This window comes from Osmerus mordax, chromosome 22 (assembly GCF_038355195.1).
Source record: "Osmerus mordax isolate fOsmMor3 chromosome 22, fOsmMor3.pri, whole genome shotgun sequence".
NCBI classification, from domain to species: domain Eukaryota; kingdom Metazoa; phylum Chordata; class Actinopteri; order Osmeriformes; family Osmeridae; genus Osmerus; species Osmerus mordax.
This window is the reverse complement of record NC_090071.1, coordinates 11,856,393-11,868,987: the sequence shown is the minus strand read 5'-3', so window position 1 is coordinate 11,868,987 and position 12,595 is coordinate 11,856,393. Positions and strand designations below refer to the sequence as shown.

General features: G+C 48.8%; 16 non-coding genes across 16 annotated transcripts; all 16 read right to left on the bottom strand.

The window, feature by feature from the left end:
* Window positions 1-5,045: 5,045 nt before the first annotated feature.
* Window positions 5,046-5,118, bottom strand: trnaa-cgc (transfer RNA alanine (anticodon CGC)). Its single transcript has one exon. It is a non-coding gene; the product is annotated as a tRNA-Ala (tRNA).
* Window positions 5,119-5,272: 154 nt separating this feature from the next.
* trnaa-agc (transfer RNA alanine (anticodon AGC)) lies at window positions 5,273-5,345 on the bottom strand. The gene has a single exon. It is a non-coding gene; the product is annotated as a tRNA-Ala (tRNA).
* Window positions 5,346-5,865: 520 nt separating this feature from the next.
* Window positions 5,866-5,938, bottom strand: trnaa-cgc (transfer RNA alanine (anticodon CGC)). The gene has a single exon. It is a non-coding gene; the product is annotated as a tRNA-Ala (tRNA).
* Window positions 5,939-6,092: 154 nt separating this feature from the next.
* trnaa-agc (transfer RNA alanine (anticodon AGC)) lies at window positions 6,093-6,165 on the bottom strand. The gene has a single exon. It is a non-coding gene; the product is annotated as a tRNA-Ala (tRNA).
* Window positions 6,166-6,440: 275 nt separating this feature from the next.
* On the bottom strand, window positions 6,441-6,513 carry trnaa-cgc (transfer RNA alanine (anticodon CGC)). Its single transcript has one exon. It is a non-coding gene; the product is annotated as a tRNA-Ala (tRNA).
* Window positions 6,514-6,667: 154 nt separating this feature from the next.
* trnaa-agc (transfer RNA alanine (anticodon AGC)) lies at window positions 6,668-6,740 on the bottom strand. The gene has a single exon. It is a non-coding gene; the product is annotated as a tRNA-Ala (tRNA).
* Window positions 6,741-7,260: 520 nt separating this feature from the next.
* On the bottom strand, window positions 7,261-7,333 carry trnaa-cgc (transfer RNA alanine (anticodon CGC)). Its single transcript has one exon. It is a non-coding gene; the product is annotated as a tRNA-Ala (tRNA).
* Window positions 7,334-7,487: 154 nt separating this feature from the next.
* Window positions 7,488-7,560, bottom strand: trnaa-agc (transfer RNA alanine (anticodon AGC)). Its single transcript has one exon. It is a non-coding gene; the product is annotated as a tRNA-Ala (tRNA).
* A 172-nt stretch (window positions 7,561-7,732) lies between these two features.
* On the bottom strand, window positions 7,733-7,805 carry trnaa-ugc (transfer RNA alanine (anticodon UGC)). Its single transcript has one exon. It is a non-coding gene; the product is annotated as a tRNA-Ala (tRNA).
* A 502-nt stretch (window positions 7,806-8,307) lies between these two features.
* trnaa-agc (transfer RNA alanine (anticodon AGC)) lies at window positions 8,308-8,380 on the bottom strand. The gene has a single exon. It is a non-coding gene; the product is annotated as a tRNA-Ala (tRNA).
* Window positions 8,381-8,552: 172 nt separating this feature from the next.
* On the bottom strand, window positions 8,553-8,625 carry trnaa-ugc (transfer RNA alanine (anticodon UGC)). Its single transcript has one exon. It is a non-coding gene; the product is annotated as a tRNA-Ala (tRNA).
* Window positions 8,626-8,900: 275 nt separating this feature from the next.
* On the bottom strand, window positions 8,901-8,973 carry trnaa-cgc (transfer RNA alanine (anticodon CGC)). Its single transcript has one exon. It is a non-coding gene; the product is annotated as a tRNA-Ala (tRNA).
* A 154-nt stretch (window positions 8,974-9,127) lies between these two features.
* trnaa-agc (transfer RNA alanine (anticodon AGC)) lies at window positions 9,128-9,200 on the bottom strand. The gene has a single exon. It is a non-coding gene; the product is annotated as a tRNA-Ala (tRNA).
* A 520-nt stretch (window positions 9,201-9,720) lies between these two features.
* Window positions 9,721-9,793, bottom strand: trnaa-cgc (transfer RNA alanine (anticodon CGC)). The gene has a single exon. It is a non-coding gene; the product is annotated as a tRNA-Ala (tRNA).
* Window positions 9,794-9,947: 154 nt separating this feature from the next.
* trnaa-ugc (transfer RNA alanine (anticodon UGC)) lies at window positions 9,948-10,020 on the bottom strand. Its single transcript has one exon. It is a non-coding gene; the product is annotated as a tRNA-Ala (tRNA).
* Window positions 10,021-10,522: 502 nt separating this feature from the next.
* Window positions 10,523-10,595, bottom strand: trnaa-cgc (transfer RNA alanine (anticodon CGC)). Its single transcript has one exon. It is a non-coding gene; the product is annotated as a tRNA-Ala (tRNA).
* Window positions 10,596-12,595: the final 2,000 nt, after the last annotated feature.

The following is a 12,595-nucleotide window of genomic DNA, read 5'->3' as shown; positions in this document are numbered from 1 at the left end:
GACATACTTCCTTCCAAAAACCTTCAGGCTGTTGCTGTTGACGGACTCCAGCACGTCCCCCGCGTACGTCAACAGCGCCATGCGCTTGGTGGTGATGGAGGCCGCTGCCCGGTTTTGGTTCCACCTGTTCAGGCCTTCCAGGAGGTACAGCTGGAAGTTGAGCAGGTTTGCACTCGTTCCTAAAAAAAAAAAGAGAGAACGTGAACAATGATGAACAAGGCTATTTGAATAAAATGTCATTGGTAAGAATATTGATAAGATGATGAAATCTACACCAACCTGGAATAAACCTGTTCAGGTGGCAGTGGAAGGACTCCAAGGAGGTGGAGCCTCTTGCACACCTGTACGTGGTCAGCTGGATCCCCTCCCTGGTGGAGCTGCCTGTCTCCGTGTACAGGAGTACACCTGGCACATCCTGGATGCACTTCACGTGCCTCTTCTGGGTGCGCCAGATGTGCTCCATCTTTGCCTGGTCCAGCAGCGGAACTCCCAGCAGGTCTCTCCCCTTCTCCCCCATCAGCTCCTGCAGCAGCTGCTCAATGCGGAGGACCGTGGCGTCCACTCCACGTGTCCTCCGCCTGCAGAACTGGGACAGCTCAGCCTTGGTGATGGCCTTGTCCACCATGTCGTTGGTAATGAGGGGCACACCCTCCCTTCTGAGCTGCTCCCTCTTCACCCTGCGCAGTAGGGCTACGTCCGCTGCATCCCACTCAAATAGGCACACAGACAGGCGGCTCATAAAGAGGGGGTACAGGGCATGGGCATCGGTGGTGCATCCCACGGCCAGCCGCCGCATAAAATGCCAGATGTCCAGCCTTATCTTCAGGTCTGGCCACCCACCAAACCTGGCCTGAAGCTTGGTCTCCCCCTCCTCCGAGCAGCAGCCACAGTCCACATAGAGCAGGACCGGGGGAGCTGCACCTGCCTGGGTGTACCTCTCAATGAGACCAGAGACCATCGGGTCCAGCCCCGGTCCCTCCTGGGCAGTCAGGACACTGACGAGGACCTGGCCGATCTCGTTCCCCACCGAGGTCACCCAGAATGCAGTCCCCTTTGCTGCACCAGCCAGCTTCTTTGTCATCTGAAATGACAAAATGTACACAAAAAACTTCATGAGAGCTTTCAAAAGAAAATCTATTAACTAAACACAGAAGTTTATGTATGTATTACTACAGTCTTAATCAAAGGCATGGATATGTGTGTATGTGTGCTTATAAGAATACAAATCATTGAGGATTCATGTTTTCATTGTGGCATAATTGCCACAATGGATTTTCTTCATCTTATTACCTTCTTGGTGGAGTCCATTTTTAAAATGGACCCAAAGGTTGACGTGATGGACGCCTTTATATGGTCCATACGGCTGATGATGTCCCTCCCGTACACCGACAGCACCCACCGGCTGGTTGGGACATCGAGTGGCTGTGGAGGCTCCTGGCAGGTGACTGGGAAGAGGCTGGGCTGGTCAACAAAGGCCGCACACTCCCCCAAGTAGTCGGCCAGGCGGTCCAACCACTCCTCCCCATGGTTCTCCCGCAGCTGTTTCACCAAGCACGCCGGGCTGTTGCCGAGGGTCCGTTCCCGCAACATGCGGATGACCCGTATGTCACAAGCATACCTTGAAGAAAAGACCGATTAGTTTCAAGAACTTGTTCAATTATGTAAGGACCTGCAGCAGGCATTATTAGAAAATGATTGTAGATTTTTAACTCACAAGCGTGTCAGGATCATCCTGAACTTCCTCCTGTGAGGCAGGTCCAGCTGGTCCAGGACAGCCTGACTGGTTGCCAGATGGGTCAGGCGACACACAGTGCACCTGAGTGTCTCCGTCACCATCAGGTAGTACCGGTCCACGTCCAGGACCTTCCGCACCCTCTTGTGCACACCATACCCCGTCAGCTGCTTCCCACAGGTTTGGCAGAATACCCTCACTTTCCACAAGTGATAGGGCATCCATACCAAGAGCCTGTGGGCAAAAAAACGGTCCGGTGTTGGAGCCTGGTGGTAAATCAGGGCAGAGGCTGGTGGCTCATACCAGAGCTTCAAGTTCAAACGCAGCTTGCCAGACTGAAACAGGGTGGACGCAATCCACCGCTGGTCCTGAACCGGGATTGTCTCCTTCATTCTGACAGGAAGCCAGAAGTCAGGAGTGGGACCAGGAGCAGGGCCAGGAGCAGGGCCAGGAGCAGGGCCAGGAGCAGGGCCAGGAGCAGGGCCAGGGGCAGCAAGCTCATCCTCATCATGCACATCCTGTTACAAAACAAGAGAAATATATTTACAAAAACAGAATAGCCCAATCATATGAGAACATCCTCATCCTATGAAACAAAAAACAGTTCAAAGAACACAACACTTACAGCAGCCGTTGTAGGGCTGGTGCTGGTCTCAGAGACAGTGCTGAGGCTGGAAGCTGTGCTGGGCCTCACAGAGGTCGTCGCAGGGCTGGAGCGGGAAGATGTCCTCACGGAGGCTTTGTAGGGGGTGGATGGGGGCTTTGAGAACGGTGATTCGGTCCTCACAAAAGCCATGGCAGGGCTTGATGGTGTTCTAGGCCTCACAGAGGCCATAGGGGAACCAAAGCCTGGTGGGGTGGTCCTCACAGAGGCCTTAGGGGAACCAAAGCCTGGTGGGGTGGTCCTCACAGTGGCCGTAGGGGAACCAAAGCCTGGTGGGGTGGTCCTCACAGTGGCCGTAGGTGAGCTGGCAGTGGCCTGGGTGTCTCCTGTCATGGTGGGTGGACTGGACAGAGACTGGGAGAAGGAGCGGGGGAAGCATTTGTAAAAAGTAGAGCTCAATGAAATCAAATCAAGCTCTTAAGATTTAGGTTTGCTCATATTAACCTATAAATATATATTTACATATAATCATATTTACCTTTGCTTTCCTAACCACATTCACATTGGGCTTTGCAACAGCGCCATGTGAGCCTCCAAATCGTGGTTTAGAAAACTGTGGTGACAATTAGAGACATTTATCAAAGGATTACATTGTAAACCTGAAATGCTCTTCCATTTTGCCATCATCATATGTAATCAGTGGTTGTCCATATTTGAAAGCTTGTATGACAATAATAATATTGAAATAGTCACCATGGACAAAGTCAGTGTGGGCCGTGCTGGGACATGGGCTGAGGCAGAGGCAGAGGCTGAGGTCGTTCTCAGTGGGGGAGGGGCAGCACAGGTAGAGGTCTCTGCCACAGTTTGTCCAGTGGTTGGCTGGATTAGGGACAGAGAGATCCATGTCAGACATCACATTACTGAGCACATCACAAAGTGATTCTTTTAGTGTTTTGGTGTCAAGAAGTCTCATTCACATTACCTTTGGGTTATGAAAGCCACAAGTACACTGCTGTGTCCCACCAAACAGCATTCTTTGGCCACGTAACTGCAACGGGCACTTCTCAATCTGTTCCAAATAAAACAAACAATTTTTTTTAAGAAAACAACCCAATAGAAATGGACCATTTTGACATATCATCTTCTATTGGTGACTAAACATGACATTGACACTGAAGTTGCTGTTCATTATCCTTATCAAGGTCCCATACTGTGACTGGTATTTCTGGCAATTCAGTAATCTTTTATAGGCCATCAGAATACATCCATTTTTTTTTCAGTGATCTTTTGGTCATTTTACATACCTTTTGAAAGAGGTCATACCACCTCTTCTGTCTTGGGGCTGGCCTGTTGCCTGCATCAGCAGGCCAAACCCCAGAGCTGGCAAACCTCCTCAAACGGGACATCCATTCCCCATCCCCCATACTTTTGTGGCTTTTTGAACTCGACATCTAAAAGGTAAAAGGAGCGATTTTTCACACTAGTACAATAACATTTATTTATTGTTATAGGTAGCTTTTTAACATATCAAATATTTAGCTACTATTTCCAGAGGAATATTTTTTTTAAACCTTTTCTGGGTCACTTTATTACCACAAGTGAAAAAGTTCTCTTTATTTCGTTTTGTCCCCAGTGACATCTATAATATATAACAGGTTAAATATTGCGTTTGCTAGTCCGAATAACATCTGTCGCTACAGTAACCTATTAGTAATCCCTTAAAAAAAGTAAATGACAGCCAATACTACAGTACCTGAGGAAATCTACTTTAGCTACTGTACATGACAAACTCTGAAATGACAAACTCTAATATTCGTGATATGACTTGTCATTGACCCGATGAACGATTACATGTATTGAAATGTCAAACGGATGATTTTTTTGATTAGCTATGTATGTATTTACCTTTGCGGTGCGGTACTTCTAACAACTGGAAATAGCGTATCCTGCAATGAATGAACTGACGCGACTTACTGTCACTCATCTCACATCTTCGGCGGGGGTCTCTGGGGTCGTGGACGCCGTTGCTATCGGTGTGACGTAATTGGAGATGTACGTGTTCCGATTGGCTCAATCGGCCTGACGCAATTGGACGGGATGAGAATCCGATTGGCCCTCGAACCTAGAACCGAGGTAGCTGATTGGTCGCGATAGCCAGTCGAATGTGCCCCGGGTGCCGCTAATCCCCCACCTTACATGTGTGTATTTTCCTTGGAAGAGTTAAAAACTGCTCAGTCTTGAGTCACAATTGACAATCTGGCTCGACTGCTTACTTGACATCAATTTGAATCTCACAGGGATTGCGAGTATCGATTCCCCTGCGTAAGAAACTAAATCTTGCCAGTTAAACAGCATCACCTATGGAGGATGCGGGCATCGATCCCGCTACCTCTCGCATGCAAAGCGAGCGTTCTACCATTTGAGCTAATCCCCCATGTAGAGTTCCTCGTTGGGGAACTTGTGAGCGTCAGCATGAGTACAGTCTGGTTCGACTGCTTACTTGACATCAATTTGAATCTCACAGGGATTGCGAGTATCGATTCCCCTGCATATGACAGGCAAAGGAAGCGCTGCAGCGTTTGAGCTAACTCGCACTTCCCTTGCTCCTACCTGGGAGAGTTGAATCGTCCCACACTTTGGAGCTGCTTTTCCGAAACACGTGCAAAGGTTGTTGTGGAACGGAGCTCCATTTTTCAATGAAAAAGCTGTTGGAGAATGCGGGCATCGATCCCGCTGCCTCTCGCATGCGAAGCAAGCGCTCTACCACTTGAGCTAATTCCCCCATATTAAGCTCCTCGTTGGGGAACTTGTTAGCATCAGCATGAGGACCCAAATTGTATTAGGCCAATCGTGTCGTCATCCTTCATGCCAATGCGATTCTTGTAGATGTTGCTTTGGAAAGGAACTAAATCTTGCCAGTTAAACAGCATCACCTGTGGAGGATGCGGGCATCGATCCCGCTACCTCTCGCATGCTAAGCGAGCGCTCTACCATTTGAGCTAATCCCCCACCTTACGTGTGTGTATTTTCCTTGGAAGAGTTAAAAACTGCTCAGTCTTGAGTCACAATCGACAATCTGGCTCGACTGCTTACTTGACATCAATTTGAATCTCACAGGGATTGCGAGTATCGATTCCCCTGCGTAAGAAACTAAATCTTGCCAGTTAAACAGCATCACCTGTGGAGGATGTGGGCATCGATCCCGCTACCTCTCGCATGCAAAGCGAGCGCTCTACCATTTGAGCTAATCCCCCATGTAGAGTTCCTCGTTGGGGAACTTGTGAGCGTCAGCATGAGTACAGTCTGGTTCGACTGCTTACTTGACATCAATTTGAATCTCACAGGGATTGCGAGTATCGATTCCCCTGCATATGACAGGCAAAGGAAGCGCTGCAGCGTTTGAGCTAACTCGCACTTCCCTTGCTCCTACCTGGGAGAGTTGAATCGTCCCACACTTTGGAGCTGCTTTTCCGAAACACGTGCAAAGGTTGTTGTGGAACAGAGCTCCATTTTTCAATGAAAAAGCTGTTGGAGAATGCGGGCATCGATCCCGCTGCCTCTCGCATGCGAAGCAAGCGCTCTACCACTTGAGCTAATTCCCCCATATTAAGCTCCTCGTTGGGGAACTTGTTAGCATCAGCATGAGGACCCAAATTGTATTAGGCCAATCGTGTCGTCATCCTTCATGCCAATGCGATTCTTGTAAATGTTGCTTTGGAAAGGAACTAAATCTTGCCAGTTAAACAGCATCACCTGTGGAGGATGCGGGCATCGATCCCGCTACCTCTCGCATGCTAAGCGAGCGCTCTACCATTTGAGCTAATCCCCCATGTAGAGTTCCTCGTTGGGGAACTTGTGAGCGTCAGCATGAGTACAGTCTGGTTCGACTGCTTACTTGACATCAATTTGAATCTCACAGGGATTGCGAGTATCGATTCCCCTGCATATGACAGGCAAAGGAAGCGCTGCAGCGTTTGAGCTAACTCGCACTTCCCTTGCTCCTACCTGGGAGAGTTGAATCGTCCCACACTTTGGAGCTGCTTTTCCGAAACACGTGCAAAGGTTGTTGTGGAACGGAGCTCCATTTTTCAATGAAAAAGCTGTTGGAGAATGCGGGCATCGATCCCGCTGCCTCTCGCATGCGAAGCAAGCGCTCTACCACTTGAGCTAATTCCCCCATATTAAGCTCCTCGTTGGGGAACTTGTTAGCATCAGCATGAGGACCCAAATTGTATTAGGCCAATCGTGTCGTCATCCTTCATGCCAATGCGATTCTTGTAGATGTTGCTTTGGAAAGGAACTAAATCTTGCCAGTTAAACAGCATCACCTGTGGAGGATGCGGGCATCGATCCCGCTACCTCTCGCATGCTAAGCGAGCGCTCTACCATTTGAGCTAATCCCCCACCTTACGTGTGTGTATTTTCCTTGGAAGAGTTAAAAACTGCTCAGTCTTGAGTCACAATCGACAATCTGGCTCGACTGCTTACTTGACATCAATTTGAATCTCACAGGGATTGCGAGTATCGATTCCCCTGCGTAAGAAACTAAATCTTGCCAGTTAAACAGCATCACCTGTGGAGGATGTGGGCATCGATCCCGCTACCTCTCGCATGCAAAGCGAGCGCTCTACCATTTGAGCTAATCCCCCATGTAGAGTTCCTCGTTGGGGAACTTGTGAGCGTCAGCATGAGTACAGTCTGGTTCGACTGCTTACTTGACATCAATTTGAATCTCACAGGGATTGCGAGTATCGATTCCCCTGCATATGACAGGCAAAGGAAGCGCTGCAGCGTTTGAGCTAACTCGCACTTCCCTTGCTCCTACCTGGGAGAGTTGAATCGTCCCACACTTTGGAGCTGCTTTTCCGAAACACGTGCAAAGGTTGTTGTGGAACGGAGCTCCATTTTTCAATGAAAAAGCTGTTGGAGAATGCGGGCATCGATCCCGCTGCCTCTCGCATGCGAAGCAAGCGCTCTACCACTTGAGCTAATTCCCCCATACTAAGCTCCTCGTTGGGGAACTTGTTAGCATCAGCATGAGGACCCAAATTGTATTAGGCCAATCGTGTCGTCATCCTTCATGCCAATGCGATTCTTGTAGATGTTGCTTTGGAAAGGAACTAAATCTTGCCAGTTAAACAGCATCACCTGTGGAGGATGCGGGCATCGATCCCGCTACCTCTCGCATGCTAAGCGAGCGCTCTACCATTTGAGCTAATCCCCCACCTTACATGTGTGTATTTTCCTTGGAAGAGTTAAAAACTGCTCAGTCTTGAGTCACAATCGACAATCTGGCTCGACTGCTTACTTGACATCAATTTGAATCTCACAGGGATTGCGAGTATCGATTCCCCTGCGTAAGAAACTAAATCTTGCCAGTTAAACAGCATCACCTATGGAGGATGCGGGCATCGATCCCGCTACCTCTCGCATGCAAAGCGAGCGCTCTACCATTTGAGCTAATCCCCCATGTAGAGTTCCTCGTTGGGGAACTTGTGAGCGTCAGCATGAGTACAGTCTGGTTCGACTGCTTACTTGACATCAATTTGAATCTCACAGGGATTGCGAGTATCGATTCCCCTGCATATGACAGGCAAAGGAAGCGCTGCAGCGTTTGAGCTAACTCGCACTTCCCTTGCTCCTACCTGGGAGAGTTGAATCGTCCCACACTTTGGAGCTGCTTTTCCGAAACACGTGCAAAGGTTGTTGTGGAACGGAGCTCCATTTTTCAATGAAAAAGCTGTTGGAGAATGCGGGCATCGATCCCGCTGCCTCTCACATGCGAAGCAAGCGCTCTACCACTTGAGCTAATTCCCCCATATTAAGCTCCTCGTTGGGGAACTTGTTAGCATGAGCATGAGGACCCAAATTGTATTAGGCCAATCGTGTCGTCATCCTTCATGCCAATGCGATTCTTGTAGATGTTGCTTTGGAAAGGAACTAAATCTTGCCAGTTAAACAGCATCACCTGTGGAGGATGCGGGCATCGATCCCGCTACCTCTCGCATGCTAAGCGAGCGCTCTACCATTTGAGCTAATCCCCCACCTTACGTGTGTGTATTTTCCTTGGAAGAGTTAAAAACTGCTCAGTCTTGAGTCACAATTGACAATCTGGCTCGACTGCTTACTTGACATCAATTTGAATCTCACAGGGATTGCGAGTATCGATTCCCCTGCGTAAGAAACTAAATCTTGCCAGTTAAACAGCATCACCTATGGAGGATGCGGGCATCGATCCCGCTACCTCTCGCATGCAAAGCGAGCGCTCTACCATTTGAGCTAATCCCCCATGTAGAGTTCCTCGTTGGGGAACTTGTGAGCGTCAGCATGAGTACAGTCTGGTTCGACTGCTTACTTGACATCAATTTGAATCTCACAGGGATTGCGAGTATCGATTCCCCTGCATATGACAGGCAAAGGAAGCGCTGCAGCGTTTGAGCTAACTCGCACTTCCCTTGCTCCTACCTGGGAGAGTTGAATCGTCCCACACTTTGGAGCTGCTTTTCCGAAACACGTGCAAAGGTTGTTGTGGAACGGAGCTCCATTTTTCAATGAAAAAGCTGTTGGAGAATGCGGGCATCGATCCCGCTGCCTCTCGCATGCGAAGCAAGCGCTCTACCACTTGAGCTAATTCCCCCATACTAAGCTCCTCGTTGGGGAACTTGTTAGCATCAGCATGAGGACCCAAATTGTATTAGGCCAATCGTGTCGTCATCCTTCATGCCAATGCGATTCTTGTAGATGTTGCTTTGGAAAGGAACTAAATCTTGCCAGTTAAACAGCATCACCTGTGGAGGATGCGGGCATCGATCCCGCTACCTCTCGCATGCTAAGCGAGCGCTCTACCATTTGAGCTAATCCCCCACCTTACGTGTGTGTATTTTCCTTGGAAGAGTTAACAACTGCTCAGTCTTGAGTCACAATCGACAATCTGGCTCGACTGCTTACTTGACATCAATTTGAATCTCACAGGGATTGCGAGTATCGATTCCCCTGCGTAAGAAACTAAATCTTGCCAGTTAAACAGCATCACCTATGGAGGATGCGGGCATCGATCCCGCTACCTCTCGCATGCAAAGCGAGCGTTCTACCATTTGAGCTAATCCCCCATGTAGAGTTCCTCGTTGGGGAACTTGTGAGCGTCAGCATGAGTACAGTCTGGTTCGACTGCTTACTTGACATCAATTTGAATCTCACAGGGATTGCGAGTATCGATTCCCCTGCATATGACAGGCAAAGGAAGCGCTGCAGCGTTTGAGCTAACTCGCACTTCCCTTGCTCCTACCTGGGAGAGTTGAATCGTCCCACACTTTGGAGCTGCTTTTCCGAAACACGTGCAAAGGTTGTTGTGGAACGGAGCTCCATTTTTCAATGAAAAAGCTGTTGGAGAATGCGGGCATCGATCCCGCTGCCTCTCGCATGCGAAGCAAGCGCTCTACCACTTGAGCTAATTCCCCCATATTAAGCTCCTCGTTGGGGAACTTGTTAGCATCAGCATGAGGACCCAAATTGTATTAGGCCAATCGTGTCGTCATCCTTCATGCCAATGCGATTCTTATAAATGTTGCTTTGGAAAGGAACTAAATCTTGCCAGTTAAACAGCATCACCTGTGGAGGATGCGGGCATCGATCCCGCTACCTCTCGCATGCAAAGCGAGCGCTCTACCATTTGAGCTAATCCCCCATGTAGAGTTCCTCGTTGGGGAACTTGTGAGCGTCAGCATGAGTACAGTCTGGTTCGACTGCTTACTTGACATCAATTTGAATCTCACAGGGATTGCGAGTATCGATTCCCCTGCGTAAGAAACTAAATCTTGCCAGTTAAACAGCATCACCTGTGGAGGATGTGGGCATCGATCCCGCTACCTCTCGCATGCAAAGCGAGCGCTCTACCATTTGAGCTAATCCCCCATGTAGAGTTCCTCGTTGGGGAACTTGTGAGCGTCAGCATGAGTACAGTCTGGTTCGACTGCTTACTTGACATCAATTTGAATCTCACAGGGATTGCGAGTATCGATTCCCCTGCATATGACAGGCAAAGGAAGCGCTGCAGCGTTTGAGCTAACTCGCACTTCCCCTGCTCCTACCTGGGAGAGTTGAATCGTCCCACACTTTGGAGCTGCTTTTCCGAAACACGTGCAAAGGTTGTTGTGGAACAGAGCTCCATTTTTCAATGAAAAAGCTGTTGGAGAATGCGGGCATCGATCCCGCTGCCTCTCGCATGCGAAGCAAGCGCTCTACCACTTGAGCTAATTCCCCCATATTAAGCTCCTCGTTGGGGAACTTGTTAGCATCAGCATGAGGACCCAAATTGTATTAGGCCAATCGTGTCGTCATCCTTCATGCCAATGCGATTCTTGTAGATGTTGCTTTGGAAAGGAACTAAATCTTGCCAGTTAAACAGCATCACCTGTGGAGGATGCGGGCATCGATCCCGCTACCTCTCGCATGCTAAGCGAGCGCTCTACCATTTCCGCTAAAGCTGGGGAACAATCGCCTGTTTGAGGGGGGAAGAAGGGGGAGAAGGGAGGGGGAAGAAAAAGGGAGAAAAGAGGGAGAAAAGAGGGAGAAAAAAGAGGAAAAAGAGAGAAAAGGGGAAACTCAAAAGTCCCCATTCATAGTTTAAACATTTTTAACCCGTTACATTTTAAGATAATTCGAAAAAACACCCGAAATGACGAATTTTACATCGTTTGGGGAAGATGTAGAATGGAACCAAAGGTCCGCGGTTCGCGTCCCACCTACGGCACCTTTGACTATTTCTAATAAACAACCACTTGAGTTTCCAAGTGTGTATGTTATCAAAACATTATGTTATCCTAATTTAGTGTAATTTGAAAAACATTTGTATCCACTAGAGTGCATTATTTATATTTTACGTAGTTAACTACACTATTCGCCTTTATTTTTATTCACTCCGCACAGGAGTACTGTTTTTAGTTTGTTTTAGTTAGATCTATCTCTCTATCCATCCATCTATCTATTGCTCAAACTGTGTGGCTTCTGAGCTTGTGTGCTCTTATCTGAAGCTCTGTCTTTTTGGTTTCGGCACTTACCATTTCAACACTTGCATGATCCATATATTAAATATTTTTAAACAATGTGCGCAAGCAAGCGTAAAGTTAATCACTTTTTGCTGCTCTTACTTCTTGTAGACTTGCCGTATTTGGTTAGAAAGAGTAGTGATTGGGAAATAACAACGGACTGACCAACAGATAGTTGATAAATAGAAACATTTATCCACAAGTGTAAAAATAGAAATATGAACAACAACTTCAATTAAAACTATATATATACAGGCAAATGATATGCTAAATTACAATATTTACACAATGAAAACTATATACACAGGGGAAATCTAAGCATTAACTATATCTAAACAATGAAAACTATATACAAAGGCCCAAAGAATCATTTTTTTTTTTGCTCCTCCAGCCACTGCTCTCTGGAAAGAGTCTCTGCAGAGGGGCAGTAAACAGTCCCCTTATACTGGCTGTGGCCAGTCTCTGCCGTTCTGTTCTGGCCACACCTCCAGCATTTGTTGGCCTCCACTCTCCTCTGGTAGGCATGGGGAGCTGGACCAGGAGCAGGACGAAGCTGGGGAAGGTGGGTGGTGCAGGAAGAGGGTGGGACAAAACGCAGGGCTTGGGGGACCATCAATGGAGAGGGGGCAGAGGGTGGCCTTATACCAGGGGCTCGGGAGACAAACAGCACAGTAGGGTGGGCAGCAGGGCGAGGGGCGATATGGGTAGGGCGAGGGGCAATGGGGGTAGGGCGGGGCATGATAGGGATGGGAGTGGGGCCTCCAAGGGCAGCTGAAGGACCAGGGAAGAGCTGCCTCTGGGCTGTCAGCCTGGGTCGGACCGCTGGAGGTGGTGCTGGGGCTGCACATGTTGCCCGCCTCTTGGTTTTTGCCTGCCCTGCTGTGCTCTGCGGCAGGTGGTAGGTGTGGGCTGCTCCCTGGGGTTGAGGTGGAACAACAGCAGGGCGGACGTTGGCAGGCAGGAGAGGCTCGTCAGCCACAGACAGAGGACCTGGCAAGTTTATGCCCTGCTGCAACACAGCCAGATCCTGCTTCTTCACCCTGCGGTTGTACCACTGGGAGAGGGTCGACTGGTTCACCTCCACCAGCTGCAGGGTGGTGCCCTGCATGATGGCCCCATTGCCCAGGATGAGCTGCCGGACCTTGCGGTAGTCCTGCAGGATCAGAGTCCACCTGGACATGCAGTTCTTCCCCTGCTTCCTGGGACTCTTGTGGA